General features: G+C 38.4%; 1 protein-coding gene across 1 annotated transcript in view; it reads left to right on the forward strand.

Moving 5' to 3' along the window:
* Znf804b (zinc finger protein 804B) overlaps positions 1-16,886 on the forward strand; it is a 561,864-nt gene that overhangs the window by 17,427 nt on the left and 527,551 nt on the right. The window lies entirely within an intron of this gene.

A 16,886-nucleotide genomic window follows, 5' to 3' on the forward strand; every position in this document is an offset into this window, starting at 1 on the left:
GACATAAGTTTTTTACAAGCGTATTCTGTTGATACGCATAAAAAAAACCTCAGTGTACATCATTTGCTACTCTGCGGTGCAAAAGCATTTGCGTTGATGTGTAGTCAGGATAACAGAAACCATTCTCAGCCTTTAAAACAGAGGCATCTACAGAAGTTGAAGAGGCTGAGGGAGAAGAAAAACCAGAGGTGCTCTTCCCCATAATGAGTGGTGCTTGCTGGGAAGTCAATGCCCCAAGGCTGGAGGAGGAATTATGTGCACCTGCAGGTATGTGATTTGGCACTGGTGGTGTGAGGTTCAGATGCAGATTCTGAGTCCACTGACTGCGGCTTTACAGTCCATGCAAAGTCCCAGCAGGCATGATGCTATGAGATACTCAGCTCAGCCAGGTTTGTCTATGATTTCTGTCATCGTGTGGGCTAGCCCAGCCTGCTGCTGCCACCATCACTATGAGAACCCTTGATTACTAAGATGAAAAGGCAGTCAGGTCTAGAAGCTAAAGTTAGAAAAAAATCATGGTTCCCCTCTACCCCACCTACATCTCCTAACTTGCATTACTCTGCTAGTGCTTTCTATTGGCATATCTAACTGGAAACCAGCTGGCAAGGGACTCTGAGAAATGTACTTTATGGGCTTCCAGCCAGTAGTTTCATCCCTCAGGAGAACAGGAAGAATGAGAAGAGGACTGATTGCCAACAGACAAATACTTAGCCCTGCATATATACCATCTACTGTAAGAATGCAGAAACAGCGTGAGGAGGCTTTATTATTATATATATGTACATACATGCATGAATTTATGTTTTACATGCACAAGCACACATAAAGCTCTCGTAATATTTATATCTATATAAATGTGATGGATGCATAGAAATATTTGTGTTCAAGGGTCAAAACGTGCAGGCTTCAAAAAAAAAAAAAGAACATCACCACCAAAAATAACCAAAACAAAACAACAACAAAAAACTCACACGCAGTTATGAACCATGAGATGTAAAGGAGTTCAACAAACTTGGAGAAGTAAGGAAACTTCTAGGAGTAAAGGTGATCAGCTCTATTTACACATCAGTTGCAGCCACTGATACTGCCATCATTAAAATTCTTTGGTGTGGGAACAGCCTCTATGTTAAACGACTCCTGTAATTTTATCTAGCTAGGGCATGCCTGTTCCTTTTAAGGTACTTAATTGTTATAAGTTTGAATATGCAATCCTCCCCAAAAACTCTTTGTGTTGCGTGCTTGGGATTGAGGTGGTGGTGCTTTTCTGAGGGGCTCCAAGGTGGTTAGGAGGTGGAGCCTAGTGGGAGCAAGTAGATCACTGGGAGAGTGTCTTTGAAGGTTGTGTTAGGTTCCTGGTCCTGAGGTCTGCTCTTTATTCCCTGTCCATCATGAGGTGAACTGCCTCTGAGGCATGCTCCTGTGGCCACCATGTTCTGCCTACAGAACCAAGCGAGGTCAGCATTACTGCGTGAACAACCTGAAACTGTTGCTCTAAATCTAATGGTTGCTTCTTTTAAGACATTTGTGTCAGGTGCTTTATCATAGAGATACGTAAATAACTACTATGTTTGTTTGCTCACATCTGCAAACTCATTTTTAACATGTAGCTTTATTGGCTCTAAGAATTAGACCACTGGCATCCATGGACTCCACTGGTAGCCGGCTTACCCTATACTAGAACTTTAGATTCATAAACATTAATAATTTTTCACTGCCTATTCTTTCTCATAGACATCACAAAAACACACTCTCCAAAATCCAACCAATCTTCCACCCAATGGGCTTCTTTCCTGATTGGGGAATTTTGTTTTCATCTAATAATTAAAAACTTAAAGTTAAGAATATTCTGAAATTTCCTTCCAGATCAGGAGATGTTTTCATTGCTAAGTACTTCCTTAGTCTCTCTCTGCCCTTCAACTCTTTCCCACTTATAAACCCTGTCAAGGAAAATAGTCATTTTCCTGCGAAGGGACTACATTTTGATTATTGGTGTCTGGCTCTGTGTTGCTGAGAGGACCTTTGATGGGTGTATCAGGCAGCCCATGTTGTCTGCTCCAGTGTAGTTTGCAGTCCAGAATGAAGGGTGTACATTGGAAAATTATTTTTACTTATGATGGACAATTATTATACATATCTGTTCAGTTATCAACTAAAATTTAGTATGTGTAAATATTTTAGAGAAAGGACAAGTTAGCAGATCTAACTACAAGAAATACAAATCTTCCTTGTCTGGCCCACTTTTCTCTGAGTCTAGAATATACAGGTAGAAATAAGACTGGTATTTCAATTGCTAATATGACAATGTGGTTAATTTTAAGAAAGTCAAAGTAGAATGGCCTTTAGGAATAATTTCCATCATTAGTCATCAAAATTTGGCTAAGTTGCAGGTTTTCAGCACTTGAATGAGCTAATGAATCACAAGCCTGGGCCTGGTCTGGAATACACACTTTCAACAAGAAGCCTGTGATATATTGTTCACATTAACATCACAAAATCATAAACCAATCCCAGCTGTACATTATTCTTCCACTTCGTAACACTGAAGATATGAACTGAGGAAAGTTTGATTACTTGCTTACTTTCTTTCCACTTCCTTTTCTTTTATTAACTCTTGTGGGTATCCTCTGTGGAGCTCAGTGACTATTCACCCTTCAAAACACAGTCCCAACCACGGTAACAGTAAAGAGCTCTCATTTTATTTCAGGTGGACCTTGTTAACTCCTGGTGTTTATACACAAAGTAGTAAATACTTAATAAAATGCTGCTAATTCGCTCATCTATTCAATCATAGCTGGTTAGCATGTTCACTATGTAATTACTAAGTTAAAAGCAAAAATCATATTTATACGTGTACAATCAAATGACAATAAAACCTACAGCAATGTTCATATCTACAGGTATAGTCATCTCACGTAATGGCTTTTCCTTTGGTAAAATTACAAGACTCTTTGTTATTTAAAATAAATAATACAAATATAAGAAAATATTCTAAGAACCAAATAACACTAAAAATGCATAAGAGCCCAAATACAAACACATATCACTTTCCCCTTGGAGCTGCCTTGTCTGGCCTCAGTGAATGAGGATGAGCTCAGTCCTGATGTGAAGTGACGTGCTGGGGTGGGCTGTTTGGGGGGGGACTCCCTTTTTCTGAGAAGAAGGGGCTAGAGGAAGACGGTGGGAAGGAGGGACCAAGAGGAGAGCAGAGAGGGGGGCTAAGGTTGGGATGTAAAATGACTATATAAATTAAAAAACAAATACAAACACATTTAATGACCATTTTTCACTTAAGCTACAAATATAGTTCAAAATTCTCAAAAGATCCACCCATATTAGTACAAAAATACAATGTAAATTCCACCTCCCTTATCATTTTTTTCATATCTTTCATATTCTAACTGTCTTCATGGGAGTGAATATTAAAAATCAATATGTGTTTCAAATAACAAGGTTTTACTTCTTCATCCATTTAAAATATGTAATTAACAAAGCCATTTCTTCTCAGAAATATATAATGGAAATAAAACCCCTTAAAACTGACATAAGTCCATTTTCATCTTTTTAGAATTTGAGAACATTGAAAGAATAATAAAAATTCTTTCATATGTCTATTAAGCCATTTAATTAGAATGGTGATATAACTTTATAAGGTTCATATTATTATTGAGTAATTTAAGTGGGGTGTCCATAATGCAAACTAATAAAAGTTAATTAACAGACCAGGATCTGGTTGTCTCCATTGGCACTCAGGCATTTATCAGAGAGTCTCAGGTTCTTCCAGAGACTATTAGAAGATCAGAAAAGTCCTGCTCAGGGACTTAACCTGTGCTTCCTACTGCTAGGAGACACTCTACAGTACGCAATGCTCCAGGACTGGTGATGCAGAAGCAGTATGTTTCAGCAGCTTGACTAATTGGCTTAAAGTTCCTGAAGTAACCCTGGGCTACTGGTCCAAATTCAAGCCATCTTGTGTTACGACTGCATTGTAGAAAGTGCAAGACTGAATGTCATACTCCAAACTCTGTTTAATTAGAAAAGTTTGTGCAGCCACTGGTTATATTCTCATACTAATTGCCATGCTTAGTATTCATATCCAATGAATTTGGTGGCAAGAAAACTGAAGCTTATCTGTTAAACAAACAGGCTTCTCAAAGTCCACATAGCCAGCAGAAATTTTGAGATAAGAAGACATTTTTTTAATGTGAAACTGAGAATTTGTTCTATTATGTGTGACAACGTTGTTTTAAAGAACATCAGGTTGCTTAGGAATCATTTAGGAGAGAGAGAGAAAAAGAGAAAATAGAAAACACATGCCTATTACTTTACCTAACTTAAATGAAACAGAAGAACTGATTGGGTAAATTCAGATGTAGGCCCCAGCTAAGACTGGGAAATAAAATCAAGAGCTGAGGTGATAGATTTTTTTTAATCCTGAGGGTTTCACCTCTTTCTACATTTGCTTCATAATTTTCTTTATTACAAATGGGCTTTATATACTCCTGGTCATCAGTGACTGACTGCTCTGTGGGCTATTCTCCATCTCTTTTCTCCTTCTGCAATAGAGGAGGACAACAAAAAAAGGAAGGATGGAAGTATCTAGTGTTAGGGTCCCACTGTGTGATACACACAGGAAGCTTAGGAAAGCATTCGTTTAGGGTGGCAGGTGAGCAATGTTAAATAAGGCTCAGAGTGGAGGTGGAAAAGATAAGAGTTGACACAAGATTGTCTGATCATTTATACCATCTTTAGTTGTACCGTGCTGTTAAATTTTAGTAGTTAAATATTATTCTAGTACCTGCTGAGGAACAATTTTAATTGTTTTTTTATGATTATTTATATAATATATATATATGTAAGTATCTAATGTACACACATACATATATACACACACGTACGAATATCTCTAGCAGTATTGCAGGTAGCCACATACAAGCAACTTATTAGTCAAGTAAAAGTTATTTTTATCAAATTTGTTTTGGTCTCTGCTATATTAAAAGGGGCAAACACTCCCATACCGTTTGTAAGTTACCATTTGACAAGAGATTAAAATGCTTCCATTCAGAGGACCTGTCTCTTTAAGCTATGGATTGCCACTCTTGACATACTAGAGTAAGCCCAGTAATCTCCTTTTAGCAACAGACATGGTTAAGTGACTCTCCAAAGAATCATCACACAAAGTAGGCTTTAGGTACAAGAGAAATATTGGAGAATACTTTATACCCATTGCAAAACATGAAGTCTGTAACATATATGAAATAGCTACCATATTGAATGAATGTCATAAAAAGTGTCAGGTTAACAAAATGTTACTTCTATGAAAAGGTCCAAAGTACATATGTTAGATTCATAATTGTCTCCCTTTATGTGATTACAAAAATAGGCATACAAAAATTTCAGATCATCCCCAATAGTGAGTCATTGTGTGTTACATATGGACAATGTCCTGGTTAAAATAAGTCCTTCTACTTTCATACAGGAATAGTTTTTGTTTTGGTCACATGCACCCCTCACTCTTTTGTCCAACTCCTCTTGGGTTCTATGCCCTTTCAACGTCATGTCACCCTCTCCTTAGATAACACCTACATGGCCTACTCAGTATTGCCTCCATAACCACCGATTTAGCACTGTCTACTCAAGCATGGGCAAGCTATGAGGTTCCTCACCTGTGGAGGGAATCGACTTTCTCTCCCCTGGCAGCTGTGGGCTGTCCAAAGCCTCTCAGCTAGGAGGAAGGCCTTATGAGCTCCCCATTTACCCTTGCATTCATTGGAATGATCTCACGGAGGCCTTGTATAGGCAGTTGCAGCTAAAGAAGCTGTATCATGACTACTACTGCCTATGACGATCCTGAACATACTGTTCTTCTGTAAGCCCTGAGGCTGCTGCTTTTTACAACCTTCTGATCTTTCCTCCCCAATACTTCCAGGACCTTGGAGGTATGCAATTTAAACGTCTTGTCTAAAGAGAATTACTCCGTAAACACTTACCAATGAAAAACTTTTTGGTGTTTTACAGTTCATTATTCAAAAGCCCCAGTACTAAAATTCCAATCTGATGACCATGACTTAGCTGGCAGTTTTTAAATCTTTGAATGTTTATATTTTATGTTCTAAAAGACTTTAGGAAGAACTAGTAACATAGAAAATTTTGAAAAAAAATTATGAAGCACAAAAAAAGGCAACATCAAATTAAATCTAGTTTCATCGAGATAACAGGAAGGACGAGGGCTCAAGGCAGCTCTCTCGTTTATATCAGTGAGCATAGTGATTTGGAGAAGTATCGATCCTGTTTGCTTCATGTTATTCACAGAAGGCTCATCCTTCAACAGACCAGTCTCTGCCTCCTTGGTTCTAACATGCGCTTGCCATCTTAAAGTGACATATCTTAGAGAGGAAACAGACTTGTTTCTTAACAAAGAGTAACTGTTAACTAGAGATGCTGAGTGTTTATAATGAAGGATGATGGATACCACTTCCTTGACTTTTGTGAATGAAAGTTTTCAGAGAGGTAGTCACAGAAAACCGTAGGTCATAAGGATGCTTACAACAGTAATAATATACTTCAGGAGCAGTTTGGAACTTGCTTACCTTTTTCATTATAAAATTTATAGTATATTAGTTGATGTTAAGGTGTTGAATTGGCTTAGAGTATGACATAAACAGAAGATACAATAGAATAATGTAGCAAAGATGCTGGGAGTTTCCAAAGCCTTTTGAGTCATTTCAGTTGAAATGTCTTTTCATTTTTTTATAAATGCCATATAATACCTACTTAGAATCAAAGTTAACAATATACATTGCAGACATAAATGATTCATGAATTTATCATCATTTTGACTGTGCATTATTGCTCTCTAAAGTCATCAGTTTGGAAAATTGATATTCGATTGTAATTTGTATTTTAAAAATTAGTTTTTTTAAATTTTAATTATTATTACTTATTACAATTTATTCACTTGTATCCCGGTTATGGGCCCCTCCCTCATTTCCTCCCAATCTCACCATCCCTCCCTCTTCTTCCCAATGCCCCTTCCCTAGTCCACTGATAGGGGAGGTCCTCTTGCCCTTCCATCTGTCCCTAGCCCATCAGGTCTTATCAGGACTGGCTGCATTGTCTTCTTCTGTTGCCTGGCAAAGCTGTACACCCCAGGAGGAGGTGATCAGAGAGTCTGCCACTGAGTTCATGCCAGAGACAGACCCTGCTCCCCTTACTAGGAAACCCTCTTGGAGACTGAGTCTATGGGCCACATCTAAGCAGGAGTTTTAAGTCCTCAAAATGCATGGTGCTTGGTTGGGGTATCAGTCTCTGCAGGACCCTCAAGGCCCAGTTTTTGTGGCTCTATTGATCTCTTTTTGGAGCTCATGTTCCCTCCAGGTCTTTCTTTCTTCCCCTTCTTTCATAAAATTCCATGCTTAGCTTCTTTAGGTGTACAGATTTGAGTATGTTTATCCTATATTATATGTCATTTTAGAAGAGAATTTATATTCCCAAATCTACTCTGGAAATTCAGTGCCAAGAGTTAAGCCTTTGGAAATATGCTCTATCCTGATTCTGTTTCTTAATCTTATTCTTTTTCCACAGCTTTCCTCATCTGGCTTCAGGTTCTCTTACATAGAATGAGAATGACTATTTACAGGTCACCTATGGTCTTGTTCCAAAGCCTACTATTGAATATTTTTATTTGAATTTAAGGAAGCAGCTGAAGTAATTGGGTCCTTATTTCTTTAGAAAGTATTTTCCTTCTATTTCTTTTTTTTACATTAATTGCATTTTATTCACTTTTTATCCCAGCTGTAGCCCCCTCCCTCATTCCCTCCCAATCCCACCCTTCCTCTTTCATCTCCTCCCATGCCCCTCTCTAAGTTTCATCAATTTTCCTTCATGTTTTCCAAGCAATTTAAAAGGAATATTTTTAAATATTCTAATTTAAAAGGAATATTCTGTTTTGGGTTTCTTTTGACCTTGAACCAAGTTGTTTTGTGTGTTCATCTTGTGTTTTTCTGCCACTCCTGAGTAGCAGACATACAACACCAAAAGTTGATGTTCTCATCTTTATCCCTGCGTCAGCTCCATCTCCTGAGGTCACTGTGTCAGACTCTCTATTGGGCTGTTCAACATTGATTTTTTTTTTTCAGAGATAACCTAAATTCAGTAGGCTTCAAACAGCAGTGCCTCATCTTACTGTCTTTATAAAATACCCTACTTCTGCTCCAATCATCCCAACCTCTAGGAATGAACTTGCCCCTGTTCGTCATCTTCTCCTAAACTTTTCCTCTTCTTCCTATCTTCTACTATCAATTAAATACCTAAATATATGGCATACCTCTGGACTTATTTGCATATTTCTATTCATCTTGTCTTTTTAGTACATTACAGATTCTATCCCCTCTTTGTCTGATTGCTGTAATAGTCTCTAAACTGCTATATCCCTAGTCTAAGTACATAGCTCCAATTCAGTCTTTTCTCAAAATTTCAAGATGGTTCTGCTACAATGCACTTCTAACTATGTCACCTTGTAAAATTAAACTCCATCATATTTCCTTGAGAAAAAAGTCACGGCATTTACTTTCTTTCAGTGTCTGTCTAATTTGGCTCCATGTCTGTTTATACAGCCTCATCTATCATCAGTCTTGTTTTAATTCGGGTCCTGCCTTATTTGCACTTTTGAAAATGTTCAGTCTTATCCAACACAGTATGGAATGCGTGTGTGTTCTTCTTTCTTTGGAGGCATTTCTTGATCCTTGAAATTTGATGTTCTATTTAATGTATTTTTTGGGGGGTGAAAAGGAACCAAATATGCAGGAAGGTAAAATTACACATCTTTTGCTCACAACTCTACCCATCCGTGCCCAACAATGTCTTGCCACAGTTCTTCAGTCTCTGATCGCTGGGTTACTAATGGTAGACAAGGAATTAAAATTCAGTGGCTAGCAGAAGCAATGGTAAGTTCACTGCAATATAATACCAAACACATATTTTCATGTAAATGTTAATTGAAAATGAAATGGATGCTATCGGGGAGTGTTATTGTAGACTTTTATATATATTTTCTAGTCCATGCATCTTGTGCATATGCTAAATAGTCAACACATATTTTTTTTAGGTTTCAGATGATGTTTTTATTTGACAAGCAGAAAGAAGTAAATTCATTTTAAAAAAATATTTCTGCTCCCATGGAATGGATGTTCAAGCATGTGGGAAGTGAAAACCAGGGTCCAAGGAAAGGATTAATCAAAATGAAGTATTTATGAAGAAGCTACTAGAGACCTATGATCTTGAAACAGTAAAAATACAGTAAGAGACAATAGTAGGGTACATATTGCGTGAAATAACACATAGGAATACTGGGAACTAAAACTTTATGCAAGGATGGAGGCTGGAGTTGTGGGGAGGATGGTAGTGGCTTAACCAAAAATAGAGATAGAAGAAATTTTATGATACCCAACCAGTTTGTAAAAGAGTTAAAAATATAAAAATGGGAGGTTGAACATATGTACCCAACATTAGTGAATAATATCGATTCCAGGAGATATAAACCCAACTAGGTGGGATTGCTGGGTACCACATACTTTGGTTGCAGGAGACAGATAAATCAATTTTGAACTTTGATGGAAAAATCTTTCCCTTTCGGAGTACTGGTAGATGCTAAGATGCTATGCAGTTTGCCAGTGGGGTAAAGATATCAACGGTTTCATATAGTAATTGATTCTACATGCTGCAGCACACACCTTTCATGCAAAATCTACTTGCTGGTGCAATAATGTCAATACTGTTCATAGGGGCAACGTACTGCTCTATTGACTGGCTTTGAATTCGGTTTCACAGGAAGAATTCATGCCTGGTATTATAAATACAATTTAAAAAGGTCATAAGTAGGGAAGCTTACACATATACAGGGAGACATATTGTTATTTGTGAGTATTCACATTGTCCAGCTGTCTTCTTAGTATTTATGCTTCCATCTGTAAATTTGTGCAGCCCTCAAACTTGGCTAGAGAGGCTTCTTACTGAAGTGGGTATTGCTTACTCCTCATAACTGTTTAAAATACTGAGAATGAGTAACTGTGAGTGCTCAGCTATGGATTATATACCTATATCACTATACTCCTTAAGGCTCAGGGGATATCAGAAAACTGGGAATGGAAAAAAAAAACATAAGAGCCAGAGGATATGTAAAAATGCTGTCCTCTAAATGTGGTGCAGCTGTTGCACATGAGGAACAGGAGTTATGGCTACCAAATAAGACAAAGATGGTGAAAAACTCTTGAATGAAGGGAGGTAAGGTTCCCAAGGCCTCACTCCTAGCTGAAAGAGCCTTTGGCAATTGGTTTCAGGGAAGAAGAAGTCACTTTTCTTTTGGACTTTGGTCAATAGTATTTTGTCTAGACCACAGTGGATGACCCATCATCCATGTATATATGGAGAATGTAATTAGACTCAATGGCCATATAAATAAATCCATGTATCCTTAAATAAACATCAGAGGATAAGAAAGTGGATGGGAATTACGATGGGAGGTTCTGGGAGACCTGATGTGTGTGCGTGTGTGTGTGTTTTGGTGTGTGTGTTGCATTTCAGTTTCCTATATTATTTACATGACAATTATTATTTTAATTTTTTTTTGTTTGTTTTGATGCTAGAGAAACTGAAAGCAGGGATTGATGCATTCAAAGCTCCTTCCTCAGCCTAGGGTGCATTGAGAACAATTCTGGTTTTGCTGACAGACACTTCCCCTAGGTGGGTCAAGCCGTTATTTCAGGTTTGAGGATACCTATTTTAATAGAAGCACTTTAGTTCTAACCTTTGGCTTCTTAGTAGTTTAAACATGCATAGTATTACCTTTCAAACACATTACTGAGGTATAACTGATAACTCTAGAGCTTTGTGACCTTCTATATAACATTTGTGGATTTTACAAGGTCAGTGAGCAGAGTCCCCAAAAGGATTAAATCCCTTGTCTAAGGATGAATAATGAGCTATTACCAGAGAATATATATATATAATTGTGGTCACTCACAGGACTTAAATGTACCTAGAATTTTTCTGGATAAAATAGGTGGTCAAGAAATGCTATTCTCTGTTCTTCTCCTTGTGGAACTCCTGTCTCCTCCAGGGCTTTCTATCTCCCTCTTCTTCCATAAGGATACCAGCACTTTGCCCAAAGTTTGGCTATGAGTCTCAATATCTCCTTTGATACCTTGGTGGCAGAGTCTTTCAGAAGTTCTCTGTGGAAGGCTCTTCTCCTGTTCCTTGTCTTCTATTTCTGGTCTATCCTGTTTGCCCTTCTGAATGAGGAATAAACATCTTCCCTAGGGCACTCCTTGTTTAGCTTTTTAGGACTGTAGATTTTAGTATGTTCATCCTATATTATATGTCTAATGTTCACTTATAAGTGAGTACATACCACGTGTATGTTTCTGTTTCTGGATTACCTCACCCAGGATGATCTTTTCTAGTTACCACCATTTGCTTCAAATTTCACAATTTCTTTGTTTTTATTTGCTGAATAGTATTCGATGATGTAAATGTATCAGACGCTCTGTATCCATTCCTCCATTGAAGAGACCAATACTCCAACTAATGACCGTGCATGGAGAGGACCTAGACCCCGTGTTCAAAAGAAGCCCATTGGTTGCTCAGTTTCCAAGATGGTTCCCTAGTAAGGGGTACAGTGGCTGTCTCTGACATGAACTCAGTGGCTGGCTCTTTAATCACCTCCCTCTGGTGGGTGAAGCCTTGCCAGGCCTCAGAGGAAGATGATAAGGCAGCCAGCCAGCCTTGATGAGACCTGATAAGCTAGGCACAGGTAGAAGAGGAGGAGGACCTCCCCTATCAGAGGAGAATAGGGAGAGAAGGAAAGGGTGAGACTGGGATGAGGTGAGGGAGGGGTCTGCAGCAGGGATACAAAGTGAATAAATTGTAATAAATAAATGCATAAATAAAATTTAAGAAAAAAAAAAAAGAAATGCCATTCCCTGGATAAGGTCAAATGGGAGAAATCAATTAAGATACTTCAAGTTATTTTGTTTTATTAGTAAAGAAGCTTCAACATAGATTAGTTGATACGTTGTTTTTGCTTTCTAAAAAGCATAGTGTGATCTGGGAAGGGGAAGTAGAAGACTAAGAGAAATTATTTAGGAAGAGATTGAAGAAAGATCAATTTCAATGAAATGCAGACATGTTTCAACATCTAGAAATTTCTTTGTGCATCAATCAAAGCTTTATATTTAATGCTTTTAAAAATTTGTCTTCTGAGTGGACCAAAATTCATAAACAGGTCAAAGTTACCAACTGTGTGCATTACATGCCTAAAAGTTGTTGCACACCCACAGAGCATTGCATTGTACTCCAGAGGTGAAACAGAAACCTCCAAAGAATTTTGATCACAGAGATAACATTTCTTGAGAATTTCACATAATATTGTGTATAATGCTTATGGCGGGTCCTAAAAGGTAGAACCACATTCAAATTACATTCATTTTTTTTTTCATATGAGAAAGCTGAGGTCCAGATCCTTAGTGAAACAAATTACAGTTCTATTAAATTATGGAACCTGCTTTCAAAGTAGCAGTTTGACACCAGTGCTCGTCCCTTGGATCCTTACATTACGCTGCCCTTAACTTTCATAGATGTATGCTCTGGGCTGGGGGAGACAGGGTAAGTGTGAGGACACTGGAGTGGTAAAGAGCCCCAAGACAGGCATGGAAATAAGTATAGAAACTAAAGATATTGTTAAAAAAAAAAAAGAGGAGGGGGTAATCAAAGGAACTTGACAAAAAGAACTTACTTATTAATTAATTAATTATTACAATTTATTCACTTTATATCCCAGCTGTAAGCCCCTTCCTCTTCTTCTCCCAGTTCCACCCATCCTCCCTCTTCTCTCCATATGCCCCTCCCCCAGAACACTGATAAGGAAGGTCTTCCTTCCCTTCTGTCCGACCTTAGCTTATCAGGTCTCATCAGGACTGGCTGCATTGTTTTCCTCTGTGAACTGTAAAGCTGCTCCCCCCTCAGGGAGAGGTGATCAAAGAGCCAGCCACTGAGTTCATATCAGATCAGAGGAACAGCCTCTGTTCCCCTTACTAGGGTACACATTTGGATACTGAGCTGCCATGGGCTACATCTGTGCAGGGTTCTAGGTTATCTCCATACATGGCCCTTGGTTGGATTATCAGTCTCAGAATAGATACAGAAATTGTGGTACATTTACATAATGACATACTACTCACCAATTAAAAACAAGGAAATCATGAAATTTATAGTCAAATGGTGGAAACTAGAAAAGATCTTCATGAGTGAGGTATCCCAGAAGCAGAAAGACACACATGGTGTATATTCACTTATAAGTGGATATTAGACATAAAATATAGCATAAACCTACCAAAATCTGTACACCTAAAGAAGCTAAACCTGGATAAGATGATCGATCCTCACTCAAAAAGGCAAATGGGAAGGCTTTGGAAGAGGGAGAAAACAGGGAACAGGACAGGAGCCTACTGCAGAAGGCCTCTGAAAGGCTCTACCCGTCATGGTATCAAAGCAGATGCTGAGACTCATAACCAAACTCTGGGCAGAGTGCAGGGAATCTTATGAAAGAAAGGGGAGATAGAAAGACCTGGAAGAGACAGGAGCTTCACAAGAAGAACTAAACTATCTGGGCCCAGGGGTCTTTTCTGGAATATATTTTGGATATATGTCTAGGAGTGGTACAGCTGGATCTTGAGGGAGCACTTTTCTTAATTGTCTGAAAAAGCGCCAAATTGATTTCCAAAGTAGTTGTACAAGTTTACATTCCTACCAGCAATGGAGGAGGGTTCCCCTTTCTTCACATCCTCTCCAGCATGTGTTGTCCTTTGACTTGTTGATCTTAGCCATTCTAATGTGTGTAAGGTAAAATCTCAGGGTTGATTTGATTTGCATCTGCCTGATGACTAAGGTTGTTAAACATTTCTTTAAGTGTTTCTCTGCCATTCGATATTCCTCCATGAGAATTCTCTGTTTAGCTCTGAACCCAATTTTTTAACTGGATTACTCCTTCCTCCCCATCCCTTGCCCTTTGTCCCCTGAAAGGGGGATTTCTCTACTATTGCCATGTGCCCATAGCTTGTTAAGTCTCATCAGGACTGCCTGGATCCTCTTCCTCCATGGCCTGGCAAGGCCACATTATCAGCCATGTTTTAAATGAAATGGGACTATCATTTTTCAATGCTTATCCTTACTTTGAGAAAAACAATTTAGTGTCTTTAAGTTTCAGAATATTTATTTTCTGAATAAAGAGTTAAAGCATTTGAGAGGCACTTTTGGGTTTTTGTTTCTGTTTTATTAAAATCTATATATTATATTTACTTTGTAAATCCTCCTGGCTGGTGTGTAGAAATTTAAATAATTGACCACAAGAGGGAGTACTCTAATTCTCCATTAATTCATTTAACGCAATATGTAATAATCAGAAAATATTTCGCTGTCTGAATTTTGCAGTAGGCTGCCATATTTTCACTTCTCTGAGAGGCTCAACGTTTGGTCTTGCTACAGGTTAGTTTACCTTATTTGAAATGTATATAACTTGCTAAACTTATTGAAATCTATTTGGGACTTGAAAGATCCCTTCCTTTTGCCACTAGATGGATCTGTTCCTTTGTATACTACAGGCCTGCCTGACTCCTTAAGGTTTTCTACTCCTCTTGCAGCTAATGAAGTTTCCCTTTTCTCAACTCAGAAACCTGTCAATGTCTTTCAAGATTTCCACATGTCACCAAGTCACCATAGTCAATGTGGGTAGGCTCTTCTGTGATCTCCCTTCCTGACCCATCAGCTGGACTCTGCTCTTTTGTAACTTGTAGGCTGTCTACTTCCTCCATGGTCTCCTTTCTCTTTGACAATGGATAGGCAGTTTTCTGCTATACCATATGCTTCCCAGGTCCTGTGGGATCTGGTCAGAATGACTGGCTTCTCTAGAACATGCCTGCCCAGTATAGGCCTACTCCCATCCAGCCTATAAGCTTGTTAGCCCAGAATCTCACTTTCCAGCTCTCCCAAGTTGACTCTGCCCCTCACCAACTGATATGTCTTCTTCTGAGAATACATCTAACAGCTTAACAAAATCTACCACAGCATCTGGTTGACTAAGCTCCCTCAAAGAATAACATTAGAATTGGAGAGCCACACCAGATGACAGCACAGGATAGACCCAGCAAGGTGTATACTGACCCTTAGTGTCTGTCCATTCACAGAGTAGAACCTTGAGTCCTCTATACAAATTTAATCAAAAGAGTCTCAACCCTCTTAAAACTTAATACTCCACATTGTTCCCACATACACCAGAAAGAAGAAACTTAAGCAAAAATAAGGAAGACATGATTGACAAACTACTTCAGTTGTTCAAGCCCCAGTTCAGAAATAAAGTAACTCAAAGAACTAAGAAAATAATTGTCAGCCCAGAATAATGAACCACACAGAATATCCTCTAAAATTAAAGGAACAATAAAAACTTTGCATGATAAAAGCAGGTTAAGGATGTATAACTTCTAAGCCAGCTCTGCAGAACATACTGGAAAAAATACTTAAGTTGAAAAGAAGTGAAAATACACCCAAGAAAACACATGGACAAATAATTCCAGAACAGGAAATGAAAAGTTATGAAAACTTAGTGCAGTGCAAACTTCCTGGAATACATAAACGTGATCCTAATGAAAGAATCTCAACTGGTTATCCCTTGTCACCAGATGAAGCCTCTAGTACTAGGATTGGATTACATGCAATGGAGTTGTTGGCCAAAGAGGTCCCTTGGAAGTCCTCAAACCATCCAGACTGTTGCCAATGTAATACGTTACTCACCACAAATGACAGCAAGAGCCCATTGCTAAAGACATCACCCTTACAATTCATGAACATGGGGAGGTCAAGCTGGTGTTTAGATAAAACCTTCACATTCTAGTGTCTTTAATATGGGAAGGTACTCACTTTGCAGGCCACCAAAAGAGAAACAATCACCAAGCCAGCCACAAAACCTTTGATCTACAATGTGGCAAAATAGTCGAAGGCAATAGAGTAGGTAACCAATGTTTGAGTGACTTAAGGACCACTCAGAAATGAAATGAAACCTATACCCAACACTGCTTGGGTGACCAAAACCAGAGACTAGACAATATAGAGACCTATTCAAAACCCAATTACTACTGCTTTTTAAAAAACAGTGATAAAATGACTCAATGATATTCACCTATACTCATATATATAAGTGCCTGTTCAATCATCAGAGAAACTTTCTCCTGCAGAATATGGGATAAAATACAGAGATCCATAGCCAGATATTACACAGAGAGATAGACAGACCTTGATACACTCAGCTCTAAATGGGATATCTTCAGCAACTCCCTCCCTTAAGAGATCAAGGAACCCCATGGAAAAGGAGAAAGAAAAATGTGGAATTCAGAGGGGAATTGAGGACACCAAGAGAACAAGGCCCTCCAAATCAACTCAGCAAAGTTCATACGAACTGAGAGACTGAAGCAACATACACTGGGCCTACGTGAGTTTTCACCTGGTCCTGTACATATATATATTTGTTTTCAGTTTAGTATTTTCATGGGACACCTGAGTTTGTGAACAGGTAGGCCTCTGATTCTTGGGGCTGCTTAGCTTCTGCTAATTTGCCTTGTCCAACTTCAATGTGATGGCTTTGGTTTATATTATTTTATTTTTAAATGATTTTTAGTATTCCTTAGAATCACATATTTTTTAAAATGAGAGACAGAAAGGGAGTAGATTGGGGTGAATTTGGAGGGGAGAAAAAACTGGAAGGAGTAGCGGGAGGGGAAATTGTAGTCAGGATATATTATATAAGTAAAGAAATCTATTTTCAATAAATAACAAAAACAAACAAA

The sequence above is a fragment of the Meriones unguiculatus genome, chromosome 21 (genome assembly GCF_030254825.1).
Source record: "Meriones unguiculatus strain TT.TT164.6M chromosome 21, Bangor_MerUng_6.1, whole genome shotgun sequence".
Taxonomy (NCBI): Eukaryota; Metazoa; Chordata; class Mammalia; order Rodentia; family Muridae; genus Meriones; species Meriones unguiculatus.